Source organism: Tenrec ecaudatus, chromosome 7 (genome assembly GCF_050624435.1).
Source record: "Tenrec ecaudatus isolate mTenEca1 chromosome 7, mTenEca1.hap1, whole genome shotgun sequence".
NCBI classification, from domain to species: Eukaryota; Metazoa; Chordata; class Mammalia; order Afrosoricida; family Tenrecidae; genus Tenrec; species Tenrec ecaudatus.
This window is the reverse complement of record NC_134536.1, coordinates 137,365,021-137,391,990: the sequence shown is the minus strand read 5'-3', so window position 1 is coordinate 137,391,990 and position 26,970 is coordinate 137,365,021. Positions and strand designations below refer to the sequence as shown.

General features: G+C 49.3%; 1 long non-coding RNA gene across 2 annotated transcripts; it reads right to left on the bottom strand.

Moving 5' to 3' along the window:
• Nucleotides 1–14,141: 14,141 nt before the first annotated feature.
• LOC142452976 (uncharacterized) lies at nucleotides 14,142–23,434 on the bottom strand. Of its 2 annotated transcripts, none has more exons than XR_012785356.1 (3): nucleotides 23,267–23,434; nucleotides 21,857–22,040; nucleotides 14,142–14,993 (listed from the first exon to the last, which is right to left on the bottom strand). It is a non-coding gene; the product is annotated as an uncharacterized LOC142452976 (long non-coding RNA). The 2 variants fall into 2 exon arrangements; XR_012785357.1 differs by lacking the exon at nucleotides 23,267–23,434 and adding an exon at nucleotides 22,538–22,787.
• Nucleotides 23,435–26,970: the final 3,536 nt, after the last annotated feature.

Genomic DNA, 26,970 nt, shown 5'->3' with positions numbered 1-26,970 from the left:
GCTGGAGTTGCCATGTGGGGACCACACCAGTGCTGAGCTGCGTCCACCGCCACTGGATCTACAAGACTTTCCATTCACTGGCCTGCGATCTTCCTACATTTGGCATCATTACATATCTTGTGTGAGTCCAAAGAGGAGTTTAGAGATTGGTATCGGACATATGGGCTAACATCGGATTTATGGACTTGATATGGACTGGGCTGGGATGTTTGCTTAATAAACAATTACTCTTTGCTATAAAGTTCTCTTAATCACACACATATGAATGTCTATGAATTTGTTTCTCTAGTCCACCCGGGCTATCACACTGCCCTTTTGATCTCAGATTGTTGATTATTCTGAGGAAGTCGGAGCTTCCCAGGCGCTATCGTTCACCATGTAGATCTCCTTATTGTTTGCTGAGCCACGGGCATGAGCTCATTTCCAGGCCTGAAGGGTGACTAAGGGCCCTAGTGTCCCGGATTCCACCAGTCTCCATTTGACCAGCAGCATGCCTGGCCTCTTTGATGATGTTGAGTCTTCTTCCACATTTTCTTCCCAACTATCCAGGACCGTTTATTGGGCTCCCCATCAGAGTAGTCAGCAGTGGTAGTCAGGCACCAGCTAGTTCTTCTGATCTCAAGGTGATGAGATTGTTGCTGTCTGTACACCTCTACTTTTCTTCACTCTGCTTTGCTCTAGACAGGGAGAGACCAAGGGCACCTTAGCTGACTGCGTAAAAGCTTTGAAGACCGCACAAATGTATAGAACATTGTCTTTGTAAACTATGCAACTATAGTTGCAAACCTTCAGGCCCAGTGACTCATTCCCTCTAGGTGTTTTGCTGTGACTAAGTCGTTTATAAATATTTATTTCCTCTCAGGGTTTTTGATGGCTGGATATGTCTGGGGGAACTCGAATCGCCAACCTTGCAGTTAACAGCCAAACCTCTTAGCTGTTTATACTATTCGAAGATTCAGTTCAACTCTTTAAATGTAGTAATTGTGCTACAAACTCAACCCCTCCATTTTGCCTGTCTCTGGCTTACTGACCTGGAGGAGCCATGAGAGAAGACATTTGAAGAGGCTACCTTACTGGGACCCAGCTATCAGAGTCACCACATCAACTTGGGAATGGACTCTTTTGGAGGCCATGCTGCTTCCTCACAGGATGGCAATGGGAGCCTGAGGCCTCTGCAGCCGTGGGAAGAATGGGTGAAATGCTGTGAAGTCAGTCAGCAGCCTCCCAGTGACTTGCTCCACAAAACGGTAGCTCCTTGGAGACATCTGCTCAAAAAAGGGATCAGATCCTGCTCCTATCACATTCTTTTCAGTTCTCCAGGTACGGTGCTGCCCTGGAGTAAATCCAGAGCTGTTTCAGCCTTCTCTGCTCTCTGCCAGGCCATTCATCAACAGGGAAAAATAATACAAAAGATGCTGTTTGACAAGCAGACGGAGTCTGGGCTCCTACTTAACTCTAGCCCCCATTCAAGAAAAGTTAATTCTGATAACATGGTCCTGCTCGATACTCGCTGTAGTAGTTACATAAACTGTTGTTTGTCAATTTGAGGCTGAAGAGTGAAGGGGTGGAATTTAGCCTGTCAATCAGGTCACAGCTTGTTGACCTCATTTGGAAGTGCTAAGGAGATAAATAGCTCTCTGGAGGCAGGACACACACTCACTCCCTGCGAGACATACTGACAATGAGCCTGATGGAGCTACACTGTTGCAGCCAGAGATCTGGGAGCTGGAGAAGCCATGTGGAGACCCCTGCCAGCACTAAGATGTTTCTACCGCCCCTAGATCGACAAGACTTTCCACCCACTGGCCAGTGACCCTCCTGCACTCGGCATGATTACATAACTGTGTGAGTCCAAAGAGGAATTTACAGATTGGTGTTGGATATATGGGCTAATATTGGACTTAGAGACTTGAACTGGACTGGGCTGGGATTTTCTCGATAGCCATTGCTCATGTATATAAAGCTCTTTCTTTTTTTCCCCTTTTTAAAATTTTTTATTAGGGGCTCATATAACTCTTATCACAGTCCATACATACGCCAATTGTGTAAAGCACATTTATACATTCATTGCCCTCATCATTCTCAAAACATTTTCTCTTCACTTAAGCCCCTGGCATTAGGTCCTCATTTTTACCCTCTCTCCCCACTCACCCCCTCCCTCATGAACCCTTGATAATTTATAAATTATTATTTTGTCATATGTTGCCCTGTCCAACGTCTCCCTTCACCCACTTTTCTGTTGTCCATCCCCCAGGGAGGAGGTCACATATAAAGCTCTTTCTTATACACATATGAGTGTGCATGAATTTGTCTCTGTAGTCTACTCTGACTAACACACTCACCTTCATGAAATGGTCACTGAAGATCAGGTGCTACAGCAAAGTGTGGGGAAGAAAGTAGATGGTGCCCGGCTATCAATCAGAATAGTGTCTGCGGTCTTCAAGGCTTATATTCAAACCAGCAGCCATCTAAGCGAGGCGTCAACTAAGTCCACACAGAAGAAGCATGCCAGCTTGTGTGATCCAAAGATGTCAAATACAAAATTTGAACATGGTGAAAAATATCAGAGTTAAAATCATGTACACATAATTTGTGGAGTGCAATGGAAGACAGTGAGAGACCAAAACCCATCTGCAGAGTATCTAGTGAGACTGAGCCACTGGAAATCCCTCTCTAGCCACAGGCAAGAGTCTTGAACAGTCATTTTAATCTTGATTCTGCTGGATCAAACTTGATACTTAGCCACTTGACCCAACCTGAATTTGTTCGGGGTGCAAGTATCTCTTACTTGTTCCATGACAGAAATTTCTTCCCTGGCTTCTTGAATGTTGACAGGAGTCTTTTCTTTCTTACTCATTATTTGTATTATTATCTTTATATTATTATTATTTTATGCTTAACACCTTATTTCAATTTTGTTTTTTATTGTTTCTGTTGGGTTTCCCAGTTTGTGAAGCTCAGGAGGAGTGGATGCATAGTGATCATAACTGATACATGGATTTATAGGGATACAGGGGCAGTGGGAGAGTGATAGGGAGGGAAAGAGGATTAGGGAGTAAACAATGAAGGCTGGAGGCAGGAGAGAACACTAGAACGAATTGTGATTGCACAACTCATTTGAAAGGCAATTTAACCTTTAAAATTGATGTGGTAATGATTGTACAATTCTTCTTGATATGATTGAACTATTGTACTACAGGATATGCAAATTCTCTGTCAATACGATGATTGAAAGAGCAAACAGGCAGACAAACTAAGGAGAGAGGGGGGGGAAAAAGATGCTGTTTGATATAAATCCAGAACCTGAAATAAGCTAGTAGTGACTAAGGTCTTGCTGCATCTCGCATTCCCATGGCTTACTCTCAACTCCACAGCCTGAGGCTGCACTCACCTGGGAGTTGAGGGTGGAGAAGGTGCCCCACAGCTTGTAAAGGAATGTGTGAGTGTGTGTTTATGTGTACCCATGTCTTCAAGCCTTATGTGTCTGTGTTGATATGCACATGAATGTTTGTAAAGCATGTCTTAGAAGAAGTACAGCATGTTCCTTACAAATGATGGCTTTGCAGCTATCAAAGGTATAATGTCTGGGGTCTTAAAGGCTTGAAGGTAAACAAGCGGCCATCTAGCTGAGAAGCAACAAAGCCCACATGGGAGAAGCACACCAGCCTGTGCGATCATGAGGTGTTGATGGGGTCAGGTAGCAGGCATCTAAGACCCAGAATAAAACCATACCTAAGGTGAATGGGGGAGCGGAGGGGGGATTTGGAAAGAAGACCCAATGCCCATCTGTAGACAACTGGACATCCCCTCACAGAGGGGTCACAGGGAAGAGATGAGCCAGTCAGGGTTCAGTATAGCACCGATGAAACGCACAATTTTCTTCTAGTTCTTTGGTGCTTCCTTCACCCCACTATCATGACCTCAAGTCTACCTTATAAATCTGATTAGACCAGAACATGTACACTCCTACAGACAAGAGCCCAAAACACAGGGCATCCAGGATAGAATAACCACTCAGGGCCAGCAAAGAGAGTAGAGATACCAGGAGGATTAGGGGAGGGTGAGGGGAGAAAGAGGGAACCAATCACAAGAATCAGCCTAGAACTCCCTCCCAGGGAGACAAATAATGTTAAGTGGATGAGGGGTGACAGAGGATGATGTATGATATGGAAAAAATAATCCATAACTTATCAAGAATTTGTGAGGGAGAGTAGACTAGGAGGGAGGGCAGATATCAAGGGGCTCAAGTGGGAAGAGAATGCTTTGAAAATGATGATGGCGGCATATGTGCAAATGTGCTTGACACACTGGAGGAATGTACGGATTGTGATAAGAGATGTAAGAGCCCCCAATAAAAGTATTTTTTTAAAAAAATGAAAGAAAGAAAAGAGGGCTTTGAAACATCATCTCACTAATTTGGACATACTCTCAGGAAGGACCAGTCCCTGGAGAAGGACATCATGCTTGTTCAAGAGGGAGGGAGGGTCAGCAAAAGAGGAGGATCCTCAACAAGAGGGATTGGCACAGTGGCTGTAACTCTGAGCTCAAACCTAACAACTATTGTGGGGATGGTCCAGAACTGGAGAGAATTTTTTTCTTGTTGGGTCACTATGAGTCAGAGGCAACTGGACAACACCTAAGAGCATTGTTTTATACCAGCTTGATGAGGGAAACAAATCCAAAGGCCCTCATGTATGTATAAGAGAGAGCTTTATATCAAGAACCCCTCAGGACCAATAATGAGAGCAGTGATACCCGGAGAGTAAAAGGGAAGGTGGAGGGAGCGAGGGGAACTGATCACAATGATCCACATATAGACCCCTCCCAGGAGGACAGACAACAGAAAAGTGGGTGAAGGGAGACAGTGGTCAGTGTAAGACATGAAAAAAAAGTTATAAATTATTAAGGTTTCATGAGAGAGTAGGGAGGCAAGGGGGAGATGAGCTGATACCAAGGGCTCAAGTAGAAAGAAAATGTTGAAGAAAACATATATACAAATGTGCTTGACACAATGAATGGATGGACTGTGATAAGAGCTGTAAGAGCCCCCAATAAAATGATTTTTTAAAAAAGAAGAAAAAGTAGTTATTTATCAGGAAAACATCCCAGCCCAGATCAAGTCCATAACTCCAATACTATTTCAAAAGTCCAATACTCATACATAAATCCCTACACGCAATGATGCAGAATGCAGGAAGATGCTGGTGGGTGCAGAGTCTTGTGGACCCAAAGGCATTGGAAGCATCACAAGGCTCTGACAGATCTCAGCAGTGTGGTTTGTCAACAGGAAGGTGAAGAGAGAGAGAGAGATATCCAGGACCCTCCTTATGAGAAAGTCACACCCACAAAGATGTACCATCAGTCTGTGATCTGATCGACAGGCTAGACTTCACTCCTTCACTCTATTTATCAGGTTGACATGTGATTATGTAACTACTACAAGCAGCATGTCCATGTGCATGCATGTATGCCAAGAGCATATTGGTATAATTGGTCTGACTGCATATCTGGGTATGCACCCATGGTCACACATATGTATATACCTGTGAGAGTGTGTGTGTTCATGCATGTGTGTGTGTGATGCCAGACCACAGAGGGGTAGGGAAGTACAATTTTGCAAGTTTGTTAGTCCATTCATGGGCTGGGAGGCAATAGTGAGTTTGAGTGTGGGTAAGGAAGTCGCAGCTATGTGTTTGTTGGGAGAGAGGATTTCTTCCAGGCGACTTCCATGAAAGGACAGGACAAGTAGCATGGGGAAACCATCCTTCTGACTAAGGCTATTTCTGTCCTTCGCATCTTTCCTGGTGGCACCTCTAAGCTGTCCTCTTTGTGGAAAGAACTCCAGTGTGAAGTCCTGGGCTGGGCTGGCCTGGCTGTCTCAGGAGGGAGGCACAATCCCCTAGAGAGCCTGGGGAGAGGCAACCCCAGCCACTGAAAGGAGCCCGTGGAGGTGTGGGGTGGAAGCAGGACTCCCCAGGGCGGCTGAGAAAAACAGGCACCTTCTCTGTGGGAGGCCCTGCCCAGGATGGGGGTGGTGCAAGAACGTTCTGTAGTGACACCCTGAACAGAGTCCACAAAGACTGTGGGGGCTCCGGAGAGGAGGTGGTATTTAAATCAGGTCACAATGACTGGGAGAATGTCAGGAACAGGGGTGGAAAGGGAAGGAGGACATTTCTGGTGCCGGAAACAGCCAAGGCACGGAGGCAGGAAAATGCAGGGTGTGCCTGAGAAAGTCAGAGCTGAAAGGAGCGTGGAGGATCCTCTGGAGGCTGCCTACTTCGTTGTATCCAGGAGAAATGCAAGGCCCAGAGAGAGAAAGTGCATTGGAGACCTAGAAGCAGAAACGAGGCTTCCCAATGTCCAGGCCTGCGCTCTCTCTCCCAGCCCAGAGGTGGCGAGGGAAAGCACCGGGTTGTGGAGTTTTACTTTCTTTGCTTTCTAATCCCCAGATAATTAAGGTCTCCCTTCTTCGTCTTCCTCTGTCAGTGACTGGCTATTAGATACTGAATAAACAACTTTACCTCTGGAGTGGCCCCTCATCTTCAATATGTCAAAACTCTATGCCAAGGAAAGAAATAGGAGGAAAAAGCTATTTATAGAGATATAGCTATAGGCATGTATATATGTAAATATATTAATTTATAATGAAAGGGATAGAAGCCAATGTACACATATTTATATGATAGGTATTAAGATAGCAGATGGACTTTGGGCCTCTACTCAAGGCCTCCCTTAGCAAAAGAACACTTTGTTCTGATAACCTGGCACTCTTTGATACTTACCTTCCTGACACAATCACTGAAGACAAGATGGGTGCATAAGAAAATGTGGTGAAAAGGGCGGATGGTGCCCGGCTATCAAAAGATATAGCATCTGGGGTCTTACGGGCTTGAAGTCAAACAAGTGACCATCTATCAGGGAAGCAAAAAAGCCCACATGGAAGAAACACACCAGCCTGTGTGATCATGGGGTGTCGACGGGATCAGGCAATAGCTATCAAAAGATTCAAAACAAGCAACTATATTGATGTTAAAGAGGGGGTTTGGAGTGGAGACCTAAAGCCCATCTGTATATAATTGGATATGCCCCCACAGAAGTGGTATAAGGAAGCGTATGATTACACCAGCGTACATTATTGCACCAACTAATCACACATCATTCCTCTAGTTCCTGAATGCTTCCTTTCCCCCCACTACCATGACCCAGTTCTAACTTACAAATCTGGCTAGATCAAAGAACACACATTGGTACATATAAGAGCTCTCGACACATGAAAGCCCTGAGGAACGGTAATGGGAGTCATGATATCATGAGGGTAGAGAGATGGTCAGGGAGGGGAAAGGAGGAGAAAAGGGGAACCCATCACAAGATTGAATATATAGCCCTCTCCCCGTGAAGGGGACAAATATGAGAAATGTGAGTGAAGGGAGACAAAGGACAGTGTAAGATACAAAATAGCAATATATACTTGATCAAGGATACAGGAGGATGGGAAGGTGAAGAGGAGCTTTTATCAAGGGCTCAAGCAGAAAATGCCTGGGAAATGATGAAGGCAATATATGTACAAATATACCTGATGCAATTGATGTACAGAATGTTATTAGAGCTGTAAGAGCCTCCAATATAATGATGGGGGGGAACCCCAAAACTCTATGCCATCAAGTTCATTCTGGCTCACAGCAATCCTAGAGGACAGAGTAGAACTGCCCCCATAGATTTTCTAAAGCTTTACTCTTTACAGAAACCCCCTGTCCTATCATCCTCTCACTGAGCAGTTGGTGGGTTTGAACTGTCAACCTGTTGGTTAGCAGCTGTCTTAGGCTGGGTTCTCTGGAGGAACAGAGCCAGTGAAAGCTTATATCTAAAGAGAGAAAGAGAGAGATAAATGTATATCAAGAAAAAGGCTCACACAGTTGTAGAAGCAGGTAAGTCTGTCTGAGCAGGTTCCAAGCCTATGGATCAGATGTTAGGCTGGAGGCTTCTCCTGACTTGAGTAGGTGCCAAGGATGATGAGCCCAAGATCAGTAGGAAGACAACAGGCTGATGGCTGCAGAGGCAGATGACATATTACTGACAGGTCCCAGGATCAGCAGGCAAGATGGCAAGCCTTTCATTGGCTCAAGCTCAAAGAACCAGAGGCTGATGTGGGTTCCAGACCCAGCAAAAAGCAAACAAGCTTTCCCACTGTGTCTACTTTCTATTGGAAGAAGGTCACACTCCTAAGGAAATATCCATTCAATTGACTGTGCTTCCGAACTATGACCAGAATCCTCAACTCCTTGACTGCCTATAGCAGATCCTATTATGCAGGTGACATATTGTGCTTTGTCACATCAATTCTAGGTATTACTAGATCTTAACTGCCAGACCACTTGAGAATACTGGCCCAGACAAGATGACACAAAACCTAACACAGCAGCCAAGTACTTTAATCACTGTCACCAGGGCTCAGTATTCTGATTCCATAGTGAGTAAAATTTTACCTCACTTATCCTCCTAGCCCCAGTACCTAGCTGGAAAGAGGAGAAGATTCTAGCTAGGAGCCCTGGTGGCTCAATGGTTATGTGTTGGGCTGCTAACCACAAGGTCAGCAGTTCAAAAACCACCAGCCCCTCTTCAGGAGAAATATAAGACTTTCTATCCCATAAGGAGTTATAGTCTTGGAAACCCACAGGGGCAGTTCTACTCTGTCCTTTAGGGTCATGGGGTCAGAATCCACTCGATCTCAGTAAGTTTTTAATTTAATTGTATTTTGCCGGCTCAAAGAGGGGAAGGACATTCTAGGCAAGAGAGACAGCATGTACAAAAGTTCAGCAGCGTGGGTTAGGGGAACCATGGGTGATCCCATGATGCTTTGATAGAAGCGCCAATACATGTGGGTGTATAAAGAGGCGCTTTTGAACAAATAGGAAAGATGAGCTAAATGACCCCTCCCCTACCTACTCTAGTTTCATGCTAGCACAGAACCTCTCCTCTCCCCTCCCAGACAGAACAAAGGACTAAGGAGGCCCTGAATCAGAAAGACCCCAAAGAGGAAGGCAGGAAAGAGAAATAACCTCACTGCACAGAGGCCCTGGCTGCTCCCTGTCTCTGGCCGGATGCCCTTGAGAGTGCCCTTCCTCATAGCCTTGGTTTTGCTGAAAACTGCTATGATGAGGGGGCTGGAGGAAAGGCATGAAGCTGGAACAGACCATGGGAACTGCAGGACCTGGAAGAAGCCCTGGCAACCTCTCTCCCTCCCTTCTCCTGTCCCCATTCACTGCCTCTCTCTTCCAAGAAGTGTCCCAAGCCCGGTTTCCAATCCCAAGGGGCTGGCCTGGCTCAGGAACCTGTGCTGCCCATGCCAGTGGTCCTTCATTTTTTAAAGCTTCATGGACCCTTGAGGTGCCTCTTCCATGATACAAGGAAGCCTGGTGGTACAGTGGTTAAAGGCTTCAGCTGCTAACCAAAAGGTCAGTGGTTTGAACTCACTGGAAGATGTGGCAGATGCTTCCATTGAGATGATGGCCTTGGGAACCCTCCAGACCAATGTTCCTCCATCCTATACAGTGCCCTGAGTTGCAATCAACTTCATGACAATGACTTTTGGTTTGGTTTCTGCAGTAATGCTTTTTTTCTTAACAGTTTTATTGGCACATATTCCACCTATCATACAATTCAGTAGTTCAATCATATCAAGAAGAACTATACAATCATTACCCCAATTGGTTTTTTAAATTTTCTTTCTCTCCCCCTCCCCCGCCCCGCACCCCCACATGCTTAAACTGCTTTTAAAATGAGTTGGGTAATCACAATCAGTTCCAGTGCAACACTCCCTCCCACCTACATTGTTTGCTCCCCAAGCCCCTCATCCTCCATATTTCCCGCCTCCCTTACTTCCCATATAAACCTTTACCTTAGTTATCATCTCTGTGCATCTACTCCTCTTGTGCTTCACAAACTGGAAAACCCAAAAGAGACAATAAAATATAGAAACAAAGTAAAGTGGTCAGGAGAAAATAATAATACAAAGATAAAAATTTAAAGTAAGAAAGAAAAAACCACCATCAGTATTGAGAAGACCAGGGAAGAATTTTTGTCATGAAACAAGCAAGAAATACTTGCACCTAGAACAATTTCTGGGTGGGTCAAGAGGGAGGTCAACTGACCAAATATCCAGTTTGATCCAGTAAAATCTCAATTACTATAATCTCTGATAGTAAAGCTGTCTGAGACCCTTACCCGTGGCTACAGGGGAATCTGCCAGCATTGTAATATGACTAAATACTCTGCAGATGAGTTTTGGACTCCCATTGTTTTCTAGTCTTCTACAAATTGGGTGTGCGCTATCTAAGTTAGATACTTTTCCCTCTGTCATATGTGAATTTTGTTATTGTCATCTTTGGATGACACAAGCTGATGTGCTTCTTCCGTGTGGACCTAGTTGACTCCCCACTTAGATAGCAGCGTGTTTGAAAACAAGCCTTTAAGACCCGAGACACTCTTCCGGTTGATAGCCAGGCACCAACTGCTTTCTTCACCACACTTTACTATAGCGCTCTAATCTCCAGTGATCATTTCATGAAGGTGAGTATGGAGCAGGGCCATGTTATCAGAAGCAACTGTTCTTGAATTGGGGCTAGAGTAAAATGGGAGCCCAGAATCCATCTGTTGGCCCTGGGATATGCACGACTTAGGTTTACTTTGGTGATGGTATTATGACAAAATCAAAACCCCATAAGACAAACTACCCCAACAACAGCAACATACCAACTAGCAGAGAACAACAACAACAAAAACCGAAAAAAATAAAAGCAGGAAAACAACCCAAAGAAACAGAAGAGTAGGGCTGGGTTTCTTTTCATGTATTCTTTGAGTTTTTCCTTGTCTGGGAAGACCCTTGCTTCTCCATCTATCTTGATAGATAATTTGACTGGGTGGAGTATTTTGGGGTTTGTGTTATTTACCTTCAGTTCTTGGACTATGTTACTCCACTCTCTCCTCTTCTTCCTAGTGTTCACTGACAGGTCTAAGCACATTCTTATTTGGGAACCTTTATGTGTGATTGCTTATTTTTCCCTAGCTACTTTAATGATTTTCTCCTTTTCCTCAAAGGTGAATAGTTTAACTATTATGTGCCTTGATAACTTCTTGGGATTCAGTCTAGCTGGTGTTCTTTCAGCCTTCTGAATGGTTGCCTGGTTTTCATTCATTAAGCTGGGGAAGATTTCCTCCAAGAATTCTCTCATTATTGTTGCAGATGACTTCTTTGTTGTGTCCTCCTCCAGTAATACAATTATTCTAATGTTCTTCCTCTTCGTAGCATCAGACATAGCTCTAAGGTTTTCTTCAGCTTCTCTGATGATCTTATTAGATTTTTGTTAGCATTTGTTAAAGTCTGCTTGGCTGTCCTCTAGGTCACTGGTGTGGTTCTCTGCCTCCTCTAGTTGATTGGTGAAGTCCGTGAGTCTTAAATGAGTGCATAAGCAAATGTGGTGAAGAAAGTTGATGGTGCCCAGTTATCAAAAGATATAGCATCTGGGGCTTTAAAGGCTTGAAGGTAAACAAACAGCCATCTAGCTCAGAAGAAACAAAGCTCACTCGAAGAAGCACACCAGCTTGTGTGATCACGAGGTGTCAAAGGAATCAGGTATCACGTATCAACGAGCAAAACATCATATCATTGTGAATGAGGGGGAATGCATATTGGGGACCCAAAGCCCGTCTGTAGGCAACTGGACATCCCCTTACAGAAGGGACACATGGAGGAGATGAGCCAATCAGAGTGCAACATAGCAGGGGTCCTCAAACTTTTTAAACAGGGGGCCAGTTCACTGTCCCTCAGACCCGTTGGAGGGCTGGACTATAGTTAAAAAAAAAACAAAACTACGAACAAATTCCTATGCACACTGCACATATCTTATTCTGAAGGAAAAAAACCAAATGGGGCAAAAACACCTGGCAGGCCGGATAAATTTTCATAGTGGGCCAGACATGGCCCGTGGGCCGTAGTTTGAGGGTGGCTGCAGTATAGCAACGATGAAACATAAAACTTTCCTCTAATTCTTAAATGCTTTCTCCCCAGCCCCCCCACCTCCACTATCATGATCCCAATTCTGCCTTACAAATCCAGCTTAACCAGAGGACATACACTGGTACAGATAGGAACTGGAAACACAGGGTATCTAGGAGGGATGAATCCTTCAGGATAAGTGGTGAGAGTGGCGATACCGGGAGGTTAGAGGGAAGGTGGGGTGGAAAGGAGGAACTGATTACAAGGATTTACATATAACCTCCTCCCTGGGGGACAGACAACAGAGAAGTGGTGGAGGGAGACATCAGACAGTGTAAGACATGACAAAATAATAATAATTTATAAATTATTAAGGGTCCATGAGGGAGGGGGTGGCGGGGAGGGAAGGGTAAAAATGAGGAGCTGATACCAAGGGCTCAAGTAGAAAGCAAATGTTTTGAGAATGATGATGGCAACAAATGTACAAATGTGCTTGACACAATGGATGTATGTATGGATTGTGATAAGAGTTGTATGAACATCCAGTAAAATGATTTTTTTTAAAAAAAGAAACGGAAGAGTAAAACATTGTCCATCATGCCCCTGGGGTATGAGGCGATTGCATGGGTAACATCGTCAGTCTTTCCAATGACACAGCACGCTGGACACTGTGGGTATGAGGAGTCTAAGTCAGGACAGCTCCACCGTGAGCCGCACCCCAGGAGCTCTTGCTCCCCACAGTTCGATCGATTGAGCTCTGTGGACCCTAAGCATAGGGGTCAGTGCCAGGGGGAAACTTCCTGGATCAATTCTTCCAAGTTCAAATGCAGTAAAATTTTATTGCCTATTTCCCTCTCCTACGATAGCAGTTGTATTTCTTTTAACCATGCAATAAAAGTAACAACACATGAAACTATTGTATGGTGATAGACATCAGTCTATTGGTTGTCTCTGGGGTGGAAAGTGATGGGAAGGGGCACAAGGTCACCTTGGAATTGATTCTGACTCATGGTGTTCCCATGGGTGCAGAGTAGACCAGCTCCACTGAGTGGGTTTTCAGGGCTGTGGCCTCTCAGAAGCAGATGCCAGACTTATTTTTCAAGGTGCCTCTCCAAGGTGGGAGTGGGGGGGAGGGTCATGTAGAAACACTGACCTTTTGCCTAGCAGTTGAGCCACCTAGGGACAATTTTTTAAAAAAGCAAACCCCAAGCCACTGTTATTGAGTTGATTCTGATGCATAGTAATCCTGTACAGGGTTTCTGAGGCTATGAATCTCTATAGGAGCAGCCTCATGTTTTTCCTGCAGTGCAGCTGGTGGGTTTGAACTGTCAACCTTGCAGTTATCAGTCCAACATCTAACCCACAATGCTACCAAACCAAAATTCAGTGCCATTGTGTCGATTACGACGCATAGCGACCCTATAGGACAGGGTAAAACTGGCCCTGTGGGTTTCCAAGAAGGTAACTCTTTGGGGGAGCAAAAGGCCTCGCCTTTCTCTTGAAGAGTGGCTAGTGGCCACTGACTTTGTGATTAGCAAATAGTTCAGTAAATCACCTCTGTGTCACCAGAGCTCTCACCAGGGGTGCTGAAAAGGCTGGACATTTTGATCCAAGTGATGCTTGTATAGGCATATACATTTGTCAGAATCATCTAAACTTTCATGCTAATGCTTTGTGCATTTTACCGTATGTGATTTAAACCCACAAATCCACGGCTAGAGAGACCCTGTAGGACAGAGCAGAACTACTCCTTAGGATTTCTGAATCTATAAATCTTTATGTGAGCAGACTGGCTGGCAGGGTTGAAACACCAACTTTGCAATTAGCCATCCAATGCCCCATGCCTCAATAGAGCACTGCTCTCAACAAACTCAAGCTCACCCCATGGAGTCAATGCTGACTCACAGTGACCCTGCGGGGGAGGGCAGGCAGACCTGGCTTTCCAAGATCGTACCTATTTATAGGAGTGGAAAACGGCTGGTGGTTTTGAACAGATGACCTCCCTGTTAGTAGGTCAACATGCTTCCTGAGAAACACACCTACAGAAAAATACATTGAACAAAAATGCTCCGTTTAATGAATCAATACACAGCGACTATCCATGGACCTTGTCTGGTGCCCTGGGCCACAGTGCCTGACTATAACCAGGTGACACCCCCCCCCCCGCCCCCAGACTGGACACCTTGAGTCTAGTCATTATGTGCTTAGATTTAGAAGGACGCTGGGACTAGTGAAGGAGTGGGGCCCGATGGCTTCAGAACCTAGAAATGGCCCCTCAGTGTCCCCCTGCTTGCCTGGTGAGTTGAAGGAACAGAAAACACCCTGTTTCCCCTTTCTGGGAGGGGGTTTCTGGACTGGTCTCTCCAGGCACGTCTCGCTTGGGGGCAGGGGACTGTCACCAGTGGATGTCAAGGAGAAAATGTGCCTTCCCTGCAGCTCAGCTAAAAATAAACCCAGGCAGCACTGCCGTGGAGTTGCAGGAAGGAGAGTAGGGTATTTTGCTTTAAACCTAGAAGCAACTCAGCAGTTGGGGGGTGGGGAGAGTGAAGGAAGGGTGTGAGGGGGCGTGGGGGCTCTGTACTCACCCCACCTCCAGCTGCAGCTGCTTCAGTCAGGGGTGCTGGCACTGGGAGGCAGGGGTGTGTGTGTGTGGGGGGGGGGGACAGGGCCTCAGAGCAGAGCAGAAAGCTAGGGAAGACTGGGGACCAGTGGGGAGGGGTCTCTCCTGCTAAGTTGAGCTTGCAGGCTGGAGGGGCCAGAGTCACGTACTCCACGGGGTTCACGCTTCCTCTGAGAAGCCCTCTGTCGCTGCAGCCCACGCCAGGCCCCCTTCCGAGGCCCCTGGCCTCCTGCAGCACGCCCAGCCAGTCCCTGGGGGCGCCTGGCACACAGCGCCAGAGATTGTCACTTCACAGTGTCCGCTCTGTCTGGCTTCCGCTCTGCCCCCAAAGAGATCGGGAGGTCCTCAAGGGTGGGTGTGGTCCGGCGGTGAGGAATTTCCCTGGAAACGGGAAGTACAAGATGTGTCAATGTGGGATCCCAGCTCCAGGAGGGAGAGGCTGAGCAAAGGGAGAGGAAGAGGCCCTCCTAGGCGCCCTCGCGCCTCCCAGCCAGGCGCAGTCCCTGCGATCTGGGCGCTCCCAGAGTTCTCTGGGTGGGAATGTCTTAGGCCCCCAATGAGAAAGCATACAGACTCCTGAAAGGCCGGGCCGCAGCAGCTCGGTCTACATCTTCCATGCCCCACCCCATGTGGACCCCGACATGGGTAACCTCACGGAATCTTCCCAGCAACCCGCGGATGGGGGTTATGACTTCCCTATTCGGGGCTGGAGAAACTGGGGTTGATGTGGGAGAAGTATTTGTTTGTCTAGTACCTGACATGGGCATAAGGGACAGAAAGAGTGCTCCAAGTCATGATATGGGACACACACAGAAAGTTCAGGATGCCTGCGGGGGTGGGGGTGGGGGTGGTGAGAACGAGACAGCACCGTGGAAACGGAACTTGGCTGAGATCACACGGAACGTGTGGCTGTTGGACGGAGCCCGTTGGGCAGGAAAAAAGAGACTTGCTTTAGAGCCAGTCTGCCCTGCCCAAGTTGGGATCTTGACCGGGGACTGAACCCACTCTGAGCCTCTGAGTTTCCATCGCTGCGAAATGGGTATAATAGCCTTTACGATGGATTGCTGGAGAGTAATGGATTTAAACACTGGTTGTTTTTATTTTTCCCCAGCTTGAAAAAGCACCAGGCTCCTTCCTGCAACCTCGGGGTCTTTGCATGAGCTATTTCCTGTGCCTGGAACCCTCAGCCCCTGTGCCCCACCCCCAGAGTCACTGACTGCCAGGTTCCTCTCACCCAGATCTCCTCTCAAAAGTAGCCTTCCCAGGCTGCCCAATCCACTCTGCCACTCTCTGATTCTACTCCTTAGCAATTAGCATGATTTGGAATGACAGATCTTGTTCATTTGTTCGTTGTTGTTGTTTGTTTGCTTGGCAGCTGTTCCTAACCCCAACTGCCAAGAATATATGTTTCCTGAGAGTTGGAAAGTCAGTGGGGTTCAGTGCCCCAACCCCAGTGCTCAAAACAGCACTTGGTAAACATTGGGGTTTGCTAAACATTTATGAAAGAATAAATGACCATGCTTCGAAAACAGCACTCTGTCTAAGTGTCTGACTCTCCCACAGGCCCTGTGAAGCCCAAGGACAGTCACTGTGGGTTGCTGGGGGCTCACGAGAACCCTTTGGCCAGAGCCTGGGCTCAGCCCAGCCCCACAGTTCCCAGGCTACACAGAGCTATGAGGCCGCCTGGGCTTCTGACTGCTCCAGGATAAAGGTCAACCCCTTTGCAGGAACACGAGGTTCTGTACCATCTGGGCCTGCCTGCCTGCTTCTGGCCTCATCTCCCCAGGCTCCCCAACCTGTACTCCACATCCAGCCAGACCAAACAACTCCAAGTGCCTGCCGGGGAACATGGGGCCACTTCATGCCTGTGTGCCTTAAGACACACTGTTCCTTCCACCTGGAACATGTTGCACCCATGGCTCTGCCTGACTAGCTCCTCACAGAGTAAAGACTGGCTCCTCCAAAGGGCCCTCCCTGACCTCTCTGCCCTGGCCACACCCAGACCCCAACTTTCCAGAGCACCTGTCGGTCCCAAGCTGATGCTTGTCCACATGCATTTTTCCTGAGCGGTTCAAGAATCTTGAGGGAAGCAACCAGCTTCGGGGTTTTGTGTCCCCCCCGATGGAAGCACAGTGCCGGGTCCACACTGCTGAAACAGCCACACCAGCTGATGCGGAGGGAGTGCCAACTCAGGTGGTAGACCCGTGGGTCCCAGAAGGGTCTCGAGGCTGTGATCCTTCAGAAGGCACCAGTGGGTGGGCTCGCCAACCTTTGGTTTACTAGTCAATGACGCCACTGTTTGTACCACCCAAGCACCCAGTAGGGACTCAGGAAACGCACACGGCAGGCAGGAACCTGAGCAGTCTGAGACTGGTTGGCTCAGGTGGGAAGAGTAGGGGTCCCGGGCAGGAATGGAAAGCGCTGCCAGGGAAACAAGGTGGTGTCAGAGGGAAGAAGGCAGAGGAGACCTTGGGGCATGACCCGGGAGACTGGAAAGACACAAAGCAAACAAAAGAGAGCAAACGCAGATGGATGGAGGCCACAATTGGGGCTCTGGGAGAGCAAGGGGAACAGAGCAGGGAGAATAAAAAGAGGAAGAAGAAAGTACCAAGCTCAGAGGGGACAAAATGTACTCATGACAGTTGCGGAGGACAGGAAGCCAGAGATGAGGACAGGCTGCTAAATACAGGATGCCTGGTGCCCTTGCTCCATCCGCCACGGGTAGATAGAGGTGGTATTGGGCAGAGTGGTGCTGGGGGCCTGCCTCAGGAGACAGGGCTGAGTGAAAGACCTCTCCCCTCACCAGGTTTCAGGAAAGTCTCGCTTAAGTGAGGCGAGGCCCCTATGGAACAACGCACTTCAGGAACAGCCTCGCTTCTTGCCCGTGAACGAGCAACGTAAGCCCTCTTGCCCCAGTTTTCTCATCAGGGAAATGGGTGTGATTCCCCTTACTTTAACTCTCCCCCGCCCCCTAAAAACATGGCTGTTGAGTTGATGCGGATGCACAGCAACCCCATGAGTGTCAGAGCAGGACCGAGCTCCAGGTTGTCCATGGCTTTGACCTGTAGGACGTACCTCCCAGGCCGCTCTTCTGAGGCTCACTGCCATTGTGACTCATAGCGCCTCTGGCGGGTTTCACAGAGGATAACCATTGATGGGGGTAGAAAGCCCATTCTTTCTCCTGTGGAGCTACTAGTGGTTTCGAACACCTTGACCATGTGGCTCACAGACCAATGCGTTAACCCCTACAAAACCAGGGCTCCTCCTAAGGCGTGTCTGGTAGGATTTAAACCACCAGACTTTTTGGTTAGGAGCCGACCCCTCCCCTTGCTTTCTGACCAACACAGAAAACAAGACCCTTCCTATAGAGCAGCGGTTCTCAACCTGTGGGTCGCGACCCCTTTGGGGATCCAACAACTCTTTCATAGAGGTCACCCGATTCATAACAGTAGCAAAATGACAGTGATGAAGCAGTGATGAAAATAATGTTATGGTTGGGGGGTCACTACCACATGAGGAACTGTATGAAAGGGCCGCGGCCTGAGGAAGGTTGAGAACCACTGCTCTAGAGGGTTTAGGAGGCGGTCATTCTTTTTTTTTTTTTTCTTCTTTTACATTTTATTAGGGACTCATACAACTCTTACCACAATCCGTACATATACATACATCAATTGTATAAAGCACATCCATACATTCCCTGCCCCAATCATTCTCAAGGCATTTGCTCTCCACTTAAGCCCCTTGCATCAGGTCCTCTTTTTTTTTTCCCCCTCCCTCCCCATTCCCCCCTCCCTCATATGCCCTTGGTAATTTATACATCGTTATTTTGTCATATCTTGCCCTATCCGGAGTCTCCCTTCCCCGCTTCGGCGGTCATTCTTTACATGAGCAGACAGCCTCATCTTTCACCCTCAGAGTGGCTGGTGGGTTTGAACCACTCACCTGGGGTGAGCTTTCCAACCTCTGACCCCCAGCATCACCAGGGCCCCCTCCCTCATTTTATAGGAACATCAAAAATCAGACTGCGTCAGACCGCATGCAGGAAATGTACCCAGCCTGGTGCTAATGCCAAGGCTTGGCATAACTGTGCTGGCTTCCACCACACAACCACCCCCGCCCCGGCCATATGTGGAGGAGCCCTGGTAGCCCAGTGGCTATGAATTGGGCTGTGACCCAAGTTCAGAGCCCTGGAACCCAGACTTGCCCTGGGAACCCTGGTTTTTCAAGCCCAGAGGCAGATCAATACCAGGCAAAGTTTATTTCTGGGTGAGGGGGTGAGGGCCAGGAGCCAGGTACAGACTGCCAACAGTGAGACCTGACCACTCGATGTTTCCCCCAGGACCTTGCTGGCCTCTGGATTCCAGCCTGCCAAATGGGCTGAAAGCAGTTTTCTGGTTTTCAGACACATCTGACGGCGTGCCTGGGAGCCAAGGACATGGAGTTCCTGGGATTATCCAGAAGGAAAAGGGCACAGGCCTCGGCAGCTTAAGGATTTATGGTTTAGGTTCCTGATCAAAGCTACCTCGCAGACCAATCTGGAGGGCTGGTTTTGATCTCAGATAGACCAGAGTGTGAATCCCAGCCCTGTCACTTATCTGTGCCTCAGTTCCTTAACAGCCCAAGGCAGGTGGGGCTATCAATACCTCCTGAGCCTCCCCTCAAAGTAGTTCTGAAAACTATATGAGTGTGGGATCTAGCCCACATCCAGATGGGTCCTAAGGAACAGCTGTGTAATTAAAGTGAAGAAATGAAGACACAGACAAAAGTTTTGGGGTGCTCACCTCTGCCACGGCATCAGAAACCAGGTCAGGGAAAGAGAGAATGAAATCTTAAATCAATTTATATAGTCTTGGGGGCATGCAAGCCCCCTTAATTACAGGTAACCACAAACATAACAAAGTAGGCTGTCCCCTAACCCTATAGGTCCCTGAATTTATTGGAAGGGTAACCTAACACCAGTGCTGGGTGCAGGTAAGGGGCATAACTGTCCCCTGAGCAGGGAGAGCAATAGCAACATGTCTGCTCCTATAGATGAAGCTGCCGGCCAGATGGCAATCAGCCATGCGCTTGTAAGAGGGAACTTTAAGGTAGCACTATTATGGGAGGATATTGTGGGGATTGATCTTATTTATGAGAATGTGATTGGGACTCATCTCTAACTCACAAGGGTGAAGGCCTCCTTTCACCCAGAACCCCGTTCCCCCTGCCCCAGGCTTATTAAATATGAGAATAAACAATTTATCCACATACCCTCTCTTTCTATTGCTCAGTTTCCCACATATGAGTTCCTATACACAAAGCTCTGAGCCCAGAGTTTGGCAATCAACCCGTATCAGTCATTATTATAAAGGATAATATCACATGCTCTTGGGGGAGGCGGACCAAAAGATAAATGTCGATGTCTGCATTATCTAAGCCACCTTTCGCAGATTAAATTGCTCACAATTTAGAAAAACCTTTAAGAAGTCACCGTGTCAACTTCTGTCTTGGAGCTCTTAGTAGAAATGTGTGTCTCTAGTGGGGAGGGAACCTCTGCCCATGTTCTCCATGGATGATGGGTCAATAATATTCACTGCCAGCGAGTGGGTGCCAGCTCATAGTTACCCTATCGGACAGGATCTGGACTTCTGGGACTGTAACTCCTTATGGGAGTAGAAAGCCAAGTCTTTCTCCTGCAGAGCAACTGGTGGTTTTGAACTGCTGACCTTGCAGTTAGCAGCCCAACACATAACCCCTAGCCCACCAGGGCTCCTTAATGGGAGGATCATTAAGCATCAGTTCTGCCAAGCTTTGAGGGGGGACACCTTAAAAAAGAGCCTTCAGCTCATGGTCAAGCTGGGCTCAAGAATACTGCTGAAGTGCTTGGGAAAATGAGGCTAATGAAATCAGGGGGTGCGGTGGGGTGGGGGTCCTAAATAGTTCAGAGGACCTTAAGGGCCAGTTTAGATAGATGAACATACAGGCTATTTCCGGCTGGGTTCTGGGAGAGAGAAAATGAGCTGGGGCTTCACCCTGCTGGAGTCCAACTTTCCCTCTCCCTGGAGAGGTTAGAACCCAGTCATTGTGGGGCAGGACATTTGCCTATTGACTATTGGGGTGTGTGTGTGTGTGTGTGTGTGTGTGTGTGTGTGTGTGTGTGTGTGTGTTGGGAGAGGTAGTCCCAGGTGGGAGGCTGGCAGATGAGAGCAGGGGTGACTGACAGCAGGATGCAGAGCTGAAGAAGGAAGTGTAAATATAAAGCCGCCAATGTAAGACTGGACAGAGGCCATATGAAACACACGGTACATTCTGGCCCCAGCGTAACAAACTGTACCAGGCTGTTGGAGAGCTGGGAGCACTGAGGAGGTGAGGGAAGACAGCAAAGGTTCCTGGGAGATTGGCCCTGCCTCCTCCTCCCCCACTTCTCCCACAGCTCAGGCAGCGCAGGGAAAGTCCCGATGTTCCTTTTGCAACCCCACAGGAAACCTACCGTCCTTGCTCACACTATACCCAGCTTTCCTCTCAGGAGCTCCAGACTGGGAAGGAGGAGTGAGTGAGTGAGTGAGTGAGTGAGTGAGTGAGTGAGTGAGTGAGTGAGTGAGTGAGTGAGTGAGTCATGGGGTACACGCAGCCACAGCGGCCCAGGCAACCTCCGGGAGGTGGGAGCACCGCGGGCCTCTGATGTAGGATTATAGCACATAAGGGTTGTAAGGGAGACACAGCTGATGGTGAGGTACGAGGAAGGAAGTCCCTTGTCCAAGGTCACTAGCTGTTCACCAGGGTGGGACCAGCCATCTATCCAGAGTCGGGCAGTGCTGGGCAGCTCTCTTGGGTGTAGTGTGTGGGAGTGGCAGGCCAGGGAACAGGCAGTGCCCAAGGACTGAGGGTGCGGAGCCCAACTCCCACATTGTCTCTTTGTGCTCCGATTGGTCCATGGCACGTCTGGCTTGGCCATTGATCCCTCCACCCTTCTCACACTTAAACACACACACCCTCCCCCCGCAACTTTTAATAATACTGATAACACAGGCTTAGCATGGAAACTGCTCTGTGATGTCAACCCGAGTGAGTCACTTCCACTCCTCCCCTCTCCCCCACAGTTCAAGGGCTAGAACCTTCTAGGATCTACCTCCCAGGCTACCCAGCTTCTTCCTTCCAGGCCCTATAACTGTGACGCTCACTAGGTCCTCACCACCTGGCCGCTTGGGTTATTATTTAACCTCAGACCTTGCGTGTCTGTCTCTTTAACCAGCCTGCAAACTCACCCAACAGCAGGGGAGTCATTTCCATATGCCCCAGTTCCTGGGACTGCCACTCCAACGATGATGATGATGATGATGATGATGATGGTGATGGTGATGGTGATGATGTGTGGGGTAGGAGCTGGAGAGGTGGGAGGAGGCCTCCAGGATGAGGATGACTTTGTTTCAGTCTCAAGGACGTTCTAATCTGGTTAGAAGAACAGGATTAGTAAACAGATCCCCAGAATAGGTGCCAGGCCACACGTTGAGAAAGGTACAAATTGCCTGTGCTGGGTGCTCAGAGAGGGAAATCAGATTTGGCTGCTGTTGTTCAGAGGCTTTAAGAGGCCGGGCTTGAGGATGGGGAAACTTGGTGCTCTGGGCACAGCCACCCCGGGGAAGCAAGAGGAGGGAGAATAACGGGCCTCGGCGTCTGTGTCGCCCATTTTTGTAACACATCCTTAGCAGAATCCATCACAGAGCTTCCACATAGCGAGTGCTCAGGATCGAGCACCATGATTCTTTCTCTCCTGGGTTTGGGAGTGGAACCTTCCCATCACCACCAGGCGCCTCTGGCCCTAGGGAAGGATGGCGACGGACAAAATGTGCTTCGGCCTGAACCAAAGCTTGGGCAGGACCAAGAGAGGGGTCAGACTCCAAGCGCCGTCTGCAATCATTTTCCTCCACCCGGCCTCACATTCTCACCCGCTCGTGTCTGGACGCTCCTTATACTTGGCGTCAGGCCAGGGGGTTCCCAAACCGCCCAAAAGGGCTGGGCTTGGTCAGCCAGTCCCTGGGAATCCCTGGCGTCTCCATGAGCTAGGCTTCTGTGAATGAAAGACCAGGAAAGGGGGCTGGGGAGGGGCGCAAGGGAAGGGGAGGATCCTGGTGGGTGGGGAGCTTGAATTGGCCCCCTTCACGGAGGCTTCCGTTGTCACGTGGTTATATCCCAGATCTCACCAGCCTTGGGTTGGCGCATTCCCAGCTAGTCTCCCCCAGACTCCGTGAGCAGAGTGTTAGGGGGCCCCCTCCCCGCTTAAGGCCACCAGCACCTGCCCCCTCCCCCTCTGCGCTTAATCCAGGTCCCATCTGCGCCTGGGGCCCCAGAGCAAGGGCCCCATGAGGGGTGGCTAGGCCTAGGAACTCATGGCTGGAGACCTGGTAGCGGTGGGGAGGAGGGGTCCCACTGGCCCGGGCCTTCCCAGGGCTGGGCGCCTCGCTCCCACCCCAGCACTCAGCGGCGCAGGGCTGCTGCGGCGGGGAAGCTGCGCGCCGCCGAGCGCAAGCCGCGAGCACAAACAGGGCGAGGAGGCTGGTGTGAGCGCCTGGGCCCCGTGCCAGCGCGCTGGGGCTGGAACACAATGTCCCGGGCGAGCGAGCGAGGAGCGAGAACAGCCTGACTCAGCAGCTGGGGAAGTGGGTGTGCTAGCTCACCAGATCAACCGCTTTCGCAGCCTGCGGTCAGCGACGGCCCAACATTCGGTGGCTCCCTGGAGCGCAGGGGGAGCGCAGGGCCCCGCCTCGGCTCCCGCCCCAGGACCTCCACGTGGCCGGTTGGCACATCCCTCTCTCCTTGCCCCACCGTGAAGACGTCTTGCAATCCCCCTAGCCTGAGCAAAGCAGACTCAGCCCACCTAGGAGAGATACCGCCCCCCCACAGATGTGGCTGAGCCAACAGCTGTTTTACACACACATCTGCCCCCACCCACCCCACCGCGCAAGCCACCCCCACCCCGCCGAAGCCTCACCACTCTGGGATGCCTCTAGTGGTCGTGTTGTCGAGGATGTACCAAAGGTTCAGAGAAAGGAGGTTTGTTTAGGGTGGTTGTGTGTAGGGGCAGGGTGTGGGGGTGGGGGGTTAAAGAAGAGAGCCTGGGAGAAATGGGCTATAGGGTGCTATCTCCCCCATCTCTGTCCTCAGTTGACCCGCCCGGAGTTCAAAGTCTCTTCCTGTCCCCTCCCCTCAAAACCACTAGGCCCCTGAAGATTTCCTCTGTGGGAGGGAGCAGCAGGTGGGGAGGTTCCTTGAAGCCTGAGACCCTGTTTCTTTGCCTTACTCACCCTCCCACCCAAAGCCACAGCAAAGACCCGAGAATCCTGCCCACAAAGCTCCTGGTTCTGCTGTGCCTGCTGTGGCCTGTGGCCTGCTGGGGCCACTGTGAGCATGACAGCTCTAGGGGCAAGGATCTTAGACTGCAGCCGAGGGTGGCACTCTTCCTGGCAGGCAGGGGCCTGTCCTATGCCCCAGCCTCCTTGGGCGTCTGCAAGGTGTCCTGGGACGTGATGTGCCTGGAGAGAGCCAGGGCAGGCAGGGAGGGGCTCTGTCCTCTGCTGAGTTCCAGGAAAGGCTCTGGCAGTCAGCACAGCCTGGGCTCACGAGCTCCTAGGGTGGAGCTGGGGGAGGGACCCCAGGCGACTCAAGTGCCTCACCTGGGCCTCTAGCCGCCGGCCCACTTGGTGGCACCTTTGAAGCCCAAAGTAAGGAGGTGCTCACAGGATCTCCCAGTTAGGATCCACTTTCGGGGCAGCCAACCTGCTACCTGGTGCCTGAACTCCACTAGGATGCCCCAGGTCAGTGATTGCTTTTGTGGACCTACAGTGCCAAGGGGCACCCTCACAAGGCAGCTCACAGGATCCTCCTCTCATTAGGCCCAATCACCTACAGACAGCTTCCCTCAGATGGCCTGGAAGGGCCAAAAGTCATCCTCATGTCCTTCATTCCAATCCTGTGCTTTCAAGTCAATTCAGACTCATAACCACCTTCTGTGTGACAGAATTGACCTGCTCCGTAGAGCTGCAACCTTTACAGAAGCCGTACGCCAGGCCTTTCTCCTTCCGAGTCACTGGGTGCGTTCAACTCGCTGAACTTCAGGTTGAGTGCAAATGATCTGCACCCCACAGGGACCCCAGCCTTCATAGTCCAACAACCAAACCAACCCACCACTCCTTTCTCCCGTGGGTCAGCGGTTAGGTTCCAACCAGCAGCCTTTTGATTGGAAATGGAGTGCTTTAACCACTGCACCACCAGCTCCTCATGACGGCCCATCACTATCTTCTACCCTTCAAACTCTTCAAGAAGGTGGGTTCCTTTCTAATGACTCTCCTTCACCATCCTCTATCCAAAGTCTGCAGACTCTTCCCTGGGTCGTTTTCATGACAAGATGTAGGAAGTGTGGGGTTATCGTGTTTGGGTTTTGTTTTTTTGCATTTCACTCTTTCTTTCCCAAACCTCACAGATTCTACCTTTGACCTAAATTACCACCGTGACTGCCACACTGCCCTTTCTGACCTCAGTTTCGCCCTCCTCCTACACACCCTGCTGGGACAATCTTTCTCAAACACCTTTTATTACACAGCTTATCAACTCCAGACTCCTCTAGCGAGCATCTGGGGTGCGACAGCTGCTACTCTGGGCGCTCCTCGGATTCACCCACGGTGTGTCCAGGACAGGGCTGGGGGCCTGTCACGAAAGTGGGGAGCGGGCAAGTGAATGGTCCATTTCGTCAGCTCTCTTCTCACCCTTCAAGTCCTTTCTTCCGACACGGGCTCCCCATTCTTCACATCAAGCCTGTTGGCTTCTTCATGCTCGCTGGATCCTGGAGTTTTGTGGGCCCATTGTTGTTCATTTCCGCAAACCTCTTTAGAGAGGGCTGGAGAAGGGAGAAGACGCCCTCCAATTTGACCTCAGGGGTGTGTGCCACATGCCCCCTCGAAAGACCTTAGATGCAGAGTGGGATGAATGCACCTGCTTGCTGGGAGCATCTGCTCCTGTCAGAGACAGAATGCCGGGCAGAGCCTGGAAGGCAGGGGAGAAAATGGGGGAAATAGCAGCTTTGAGGTTCACAGAGGAATTTTCTCCCTGAGGGGAGATTTCAATCTACCTCACGTTGCACCCTTGGTCTACTGCTCCCAGACTAGTCTCTTCTTGGCCACCTTATCTCCTCACTCACTTCTCCCTTCCCACCAACACTCAACATGCCTGACCTTATCACCACTTATGACCCAGCTCAAAATCCACCTCCAGCATGGAGCTTCTAATGAGCAGTGTCTCACTCTGGTCATTGTGGAGACTCTGAGCCTGATGGGTGGGCCTTGTATTATCTTTCTTTCTTTCTTTCTTTCTTTCTTTCTTTCTTTCTCTTTCATTGTTCAGTTATGTCCTCTCATCTTTTCACCTCCCATCAATTACAAAACTCTCATGACAGGGACTCACACTCAAAAAACCAAATTCACTGCCTTTGAGTCTATTCCAACTTAGTCAGACCCTCTAAGACAGGGTAGAACTGCCCCTGTGGGTTTCCCCACGCTGTAGCCTCGCCTTTCTCCCACGGAGCGCCCGGTGGGTCTCAAACTGCAGGTCTTATTGCTGTTAACAATGCAAAGTGTAACCCGCTATACGCCACTAGGGTTCCTTCATGGCAAGGACCGTGTCTATTAATCATTTTATATGAGGAGTTAGGAATTCGGCAGTCGACCCAAAGTTGCTGGTTGAAGCCCACCATTTCTCCATAGCAGGAAGACTAACTAATATAGGGGATTACACCTAGGGAGCTGAGGGCTGAAGCTTGGTTCTAACACTTCAATGTTGGCTTGGGATAAGTTTCAGCCTCTCTGAGCCAGCGGCCTCCTCTGAAGCCGTTTCGGTGCAGCATAAGGAGCAAAGTTGATCATAAAACATTGCAATGGGTCAGAGAAACAGCTGTTGCATCGTGAGCCCACCATGGTTGGCTTCGTTTTCCCGACCTGAGAGGGGTTTTTTTCTCACCTGGAGGACAAGCTCTCCGTTAACTCCTCCCGTGTTGGTTTGTTGTTTGTTAGATGCCGCTGAGTCATTTCTGGCCCCTAGCGACCCCATGCGCGACAGAACAGAACGAATCGCTGCCCAGCCCGGTGTCATCCTCACTAGTGTTGCAGTCAATCCACCTCGTTCCCTTTTGCTTTGTCTGATGTCCAGTGGGGTGTCAAATAGAATGTCCCTCTCCAGGGACTGCTATTTCCCGATCGCGTGTGCTCCGTTAGGACACCTTTTATCACGAGAAGGAAACTATTCATAAAGATGTCAACTTCATAGGCACAAACCAGGAAGCATGGTCACCATTCCCTAATGGCATGATCACCCAAAAGGCCAAGACCAAGGT